Source organism: Pseudophryne corroboree, unplaced genomic scaffold (assembly GCF_028390025.1).
Source record: "Pseudophryne corroboree isolate aPseCor3 unplaced genomic scaffold, aPseCor3.hap2 scaffold_2722, whole genome shotgun sequence".
NCBI classification, from domain to species: Eukaryota; Metazoa; Chordata; class Amphibia; order Anura; family Myobatrachidae; genus Pseudophryne; species Pseudophryne corroboree.
In genome coordinates, this window is record NW_026969385.1 from 36974 (window position 1) to 42561 (window position 5588).

Here is a 5588-nt window from a genome sequence, read left to right on the forward strand (position 1 = left end):
CGCTGACACTACCGGAGGCTGTGCTTGGAGATAATCATCTCCAAGCGCCGCCTCCTCCTATGCAGAGAATGGGTGCTGGGTCTCCTTGACCCGGCATAACCGTTCACACTGCACCGCATCCCGGGACGATCCCGGATTCAACCCTGGTAGAGACCTCGGATGAAATACCGGGATGCTCGTCCCGGGATATTGATTCTGTACCCTTTCACACTGAGCAATTTCCCGGGTTGATGAGCGTTCATGTGCAATAACGCGGGAAATTTTGGTCAGTCTGAAAGGGGTATTACTGTACCTTCCTGATTTTCTGGCTTTGTATAGTCTTTTGATTGCAGGTTAAAAAGCCTCCTTTTACATTGCTGTGACTGGACCTGGTCCTATATGTGACTCCATACAGTTCATTTTGTAAAGCAAGTCTGCAACACCCTCAGTCACCCTCTGCATGTTTAGTTAGTGAAGACTTTAAAATATAACAACATGGGGGCGTGGCTTGGCAGCCATCACGACTGGACGAGTCTCCCTGAGGCTCTGCACCACCCGGCTAATTAGACATCTATAATCCCGTCTGCTGCTGCCAGTTTTACTCCATTCAGTGCCCCTTCCCTAGCACGACCTATTGTGCTGTCGGGTTAAGTGTTCGCCCAGCCGGGGGGGATCTCCTGTCCCTCTGCGGGTTGCGGCCTTCCAGTACACCTCCAGCAGGGACCGCGATTTCCCCCAAAGCCGGACCGGAGGCTGACGTTGGAGGACCCTGTCCATGCCTGCTGCCGCTGAGAAAAGCTGCCTGGTGCCTCTCCTGAACTGCCCGCGGGTCTCTCCGATCTACTGCCGACGATCAGGTACCCTCGTCCCGCCGAGTAGCGTCCCGGTCCCCCGCCGGGAGGTCGGAGCTGCGGTGCTTGCACTGCACAGGTTCGGGAATCTGGTGCGCGACGGCCGCCGGCTGCGGCTCCCTCCTGCCTCTCGGCCGGCTCCCTCACAGCCTCTCTCCTGTCTCCAAGCAGCGGGGGAGGCGACGAGCTGCGGGCCTCTGTTCCCCGCCCGCTGGAGCTCCTTCATAGGTGCTGGGTCCCCTCCACCGGCGGCGGCCATCTTGCCATGCCTGACCCGCCTCTCAGCTGCTTCATCCCTCTCCCGAGGGCGCTGCCTGTGCCCCGAAGCGCCCCCCCCCCTTGCTATATAAGAACTTCCTCCACTGGGGTTCAGCGTGGTCTCCTGCTCTCTTTCTTTACCCTCTCCCAGCTCCCCCTGCCTCACCAAACGGGCTCTCAGGTGCCTCTGCCCGGCATTGATCCCCCGCTCCCCCGGCAGCCTGTGGCCCTCCAGCACTCCTGCAGCCCAGGATCCCACGCCGGCGGCCTCCCTGCTGCGGCCCTCCGGAGCCCGAATCACAACCTGACTGGGGACCCAGTCACTTCCATTGGCCCTGCATATGTGTTTGCCCCCCTCGCAGGCTCCTGCCTCTCCTGGTGCCCATGAGGGCCCCCCTTGCTCTTGAGACCTGACACCACTCTCCTGCTGCCTGCTACTGGTACTACCCTGGTCACTGACTGGTCCGTGCCAAGGAATCATCTCTGCCGACCCTGAATAGGGGTGGATTACCTGGGAGCAGTGTTCCATCTCCTGCAGCCTCTGCCCCTGGCTGTCTGGTTCCCTCTTGGGGCCCTGCCGAAACTCCCCAGCCCTGTCTCACCCACGCTGGTTTGCTGACCACGTCATGACACTTCTCTAAAATTTCCGCCCTACCCCCCCTGGTCCTGAGCTATACTGCTGGAGCGCCTTCTCTGCCTCCCATTATGGACTGCCCCTATTTCCGTCTGTCCAAGATGCCCAGAGGTGGTAAAAAATCACAGGGGTCTGACCTCACACCATTCCTTACTAAAAAAAAAGCACCCCAGCCATGAGCAGGTCTGATGCTTCTGAACACTCCCATGGCCTCCCTGACTCCGACCCTGAGGACGATGATCTCACACCCCTTACCCGCAGGGACTTTCTCTTCCTCCTTAAGGAGGTGTGGGATGTTAAGACCTCTGTCCAGGCTCTCCACTTCCTGAAGGCCGATATTGCGGAAATTGGCTCCAGAACTGATCAACCTGAGGTGGTGACGTTCCAACAATCGGTCGAGACCGGTTTCCATCAGCTCCACCAAGATGTTGCCCAATTGCAGGAGGAACATGAAGATCAGGACAATAGGGCAAGGAGAAATAATCTGAGGATTCGGGGTATTCCTGAAGAGATTGAAGCGGCCCATCTTGATCTCTACCTTAAGCGCCTCTTTACCCACCTATCACCTGACACCCCTGAAGACCACCTTCTTCTGGACCGAGCACATCGAGCCCTCCGACCACGCTCCCAAGACTCTTCCCAGCCCAGGGATGCCATTCTTCGAATGCATTACTTCACTGTGAAAGAGGCCGTTATGAGAGAAGCCCGACGATTGGGGTCTGTGTCCTTTCAGAATGTCTCCCTACAGATCTTCCAAGACTTATCCCCGCTTACTCTGGCCAAGCGTAGGGACTTTAAACCCATCACTTCTCTGCTCACCCACCATTACGTCAAGTACCGCTGGGGTTTCCCCTTCCGCATCCTGGTGTGGCATCAGGGAAAGCTGCTCACGGCTAGAAATCTGTCCTAGGCTCAATCATTGCTCTCCAAGCTAGGTATTCACCCCGATGAACAGGACCTTTCTACTGCACGCCTACCTCCGCGGACGCAGTGGAAGCCACCTCCGCCTCCCCGTTCGGAGTGGTTTATGGTTCCAGCTTCTGCGGCTTCACCGGCTCCACCTCCTGTTCCCTGATTTGACCTGAAGTTTTCTGATTTGTTATCTTGTAACTTTATTTGTGTCGACCTTTACTGGTCATACTCCCTAGCCGGGGAGCTGTTTGCCTCTAGATTCCCCATGTTCTGATTTCCCGATCCCTTAGTCGGTTTTCAACTGCTGTGTTGTTACCCTTTGTTACAATGTGATAACCTATTTTTTCCATGTTCTGTTTTTCTCCTTTTCGATTTCTCTCTGGAGCTGGCGCTCCATCTGCACTTCATTCCTGTTTTCTATCTAGCTTTTTCCCTCAGGTCTTTCCAGGGGGGGTCTGTCTTCTTCTCGTTGCTACGTGATTTGCGATGCATCGTCTGGATGCCTTGTCATGCCCCCTTGGGGCTTATAGACTAATTGCTGACCTGGGTGCACTCCCGACACCTAGTATCCCTTCCCCCTGTCAGCAACACCGGTCCTGGCCTCGACCGTCGGATGACCAACTACCCTCCCCTCCGGTCTTCTTCTCTTCCTCCCTTCTTCCTGACCACGCTGTCCTACGCCTTGTATCTTTCTTATATACTTTTCTACCTCCTTATGCTACTTCCAGGGCTCTATACTCTCTCTGTCCAGCCTCCCTCTTTGCTGTTTGCCCATGGGTCTCCGGGTACTTTCTTTTAATGTGAAGGGACTGAATAGTCCCCAAAAAAGAGGTAAGCTTTTTGCGTCTCTTAAACTCCATAAGGGTGATCTGGTCTTTCTCCAGGAGACTCATTTCCTACATAACTCCCGCCCTACGCTGCAATGTAAACCATACCCTGACTCTTTCCATGCTTGTGATCATTCGGCCAAAAAACGGGGGGTTGCGATCTTATTTGCCCGTCACCTCACCTTTGAGCTTCTTGATTCCCACGTCGATAAAGAGGGCCGGTTTCTTGTCTTGGTGGGGAGACTTAAGAATAAATTATGCACTTTAGCTAACATTTACGCCCCTTACCAACATCAAGAGTTATTTTTTGCCAAACTGGATACCCTCCTTACTCGAGTCCGACAAGGGGACCTCATACTCGCAGGGGATTTCAACTCTGTTTTAAACCCAACTATAGACCATTCTCCCTCTCTGTCCTCTGCCTCCCCATCGCACTCTCTCCACTCTAGGTCCCTCCTCCATCTCATGCGATCCCAGCTCCTCTATGATTCCTGGAGGATAAAAGACCCCTCTGCGCGTGACTATACCCTTTATTCCTCACCTCATAATTCCTACTCCTGTGTCGACATGGTCCTGCTCAGCCACGAACTTGCCCTGAATCTCCACGCTGCCCACATTCACCCATTAATCTGGTCTGACCGTGCCCCTATCTCTTGCGACCTCTCGGGCCTACTCTCCCGCCCCCGTCCCATGACATGGCGTCTTAACGACTCCCTCCTTCACAACCCGGAGATACGCTCTAATCTTTGGGACAAACTCTCCGACTATTTTGCCCTGAATGACTCCCCAGACATTTCTAGGTCCACCCTCTGGCTGGCACACAAGGCAGTTCTTTGTGGGCACATCATTAGCCTGGCCTCTAAGGCCAAAAAACAGTCTCTCACCCAGTTTAACAAACTCTCTATTAAACTCTACATTCTTGAGACCCAGCATAAGGCGTCCTCTGACCAGGCTATTTTGTCTGAACTCCGTACAGTCAAAGCGAAACTCGATCTCCTTCTCTCTAGAATGGTGGCGAAACGTCTTAAATTGCTTTGCCAGTCTTTTTATGAGAAGGGGGATAAAGCAGACAAAATCCTGGCGGCACGACTCTGATCCGCAAGAGCCAAATCTAATATTATCTCTATTAGAGGCCCCCACAATCAGTTAGTTCATGACCCTGTCGCCATTAGGGCCGCCTTCCAATCCTACTATACTGACTTGTACAACCTACCACCCCCCTCGACTGCTTCATCCTCCCCATCCCACTCTGACCTGGTCTCTCATTTTCTCTCTGCTTCCAACCTGGCTAAACTGCCTCAGGACGCCCTGGATCATCTTAACAGTGAGATCTCGGTGGACGAAATTGCCCAGACTATACTCATGCAAAATATCGGTAAATCCCCTGGTCCGGATGGGTTTACAGCTCTTTACTACAAAAAATTCTCCGACATTCTCTCCCCCCCACCTTCAGTCCCTGTTTAACAGGATTATCCATGGCGACTCTTTTCCTCCTGAGATGTTAGAGGCCAGAATTGTGGTGATCCCTAAGAAAGGCAAAGACACCCTTAACTGTGCTAGTTACCGACCTATCTCCCTCCTGAACTTGGACTTGAAAATTTTTACTAAAATCTTGGCCAACCGCCTTAACCCATTTCTCCCTTCCCTTGTCCACTACGACCAGGTGGGGTTTATTCCGGGCCGCCAGGTGATGGATAACCCAAGACGTGCTATCGATCTTATACACATCTCGAACTCCAGAGGGTCCCCTACTATCATGCTCTCCTTAGATGTTGAAAAAGCTTTCGATCGGATCTCCTGGAGTTTTCTGAGAGCTGCCCTGGAGGCCTATGGCTTGTCTGGTGATCTGTCTCACTGGTGTTCTCAGGGCCGTCTTTTCGTATGGGCTCAATGGGCTCTTGCCCAAGGGCCCCAGGAGTATAAGGGCCCTAAGCTGATAGCTGAGGGTCCCCTCTTTCCAGGGGTATCTGATTTTTGAAAATCGGCCCTGTGGAACCGGAGATATCTGACTTGAAAGCAGTGGTCCCCAACCAAGCCTGTTAATTGTTCTTCCCAGCCTGATATCTAGGATTTTGTCTGACTTAAAGTATTTCTGAGGGTATAAGCCAAAAGCTGTGACTCTCCCCT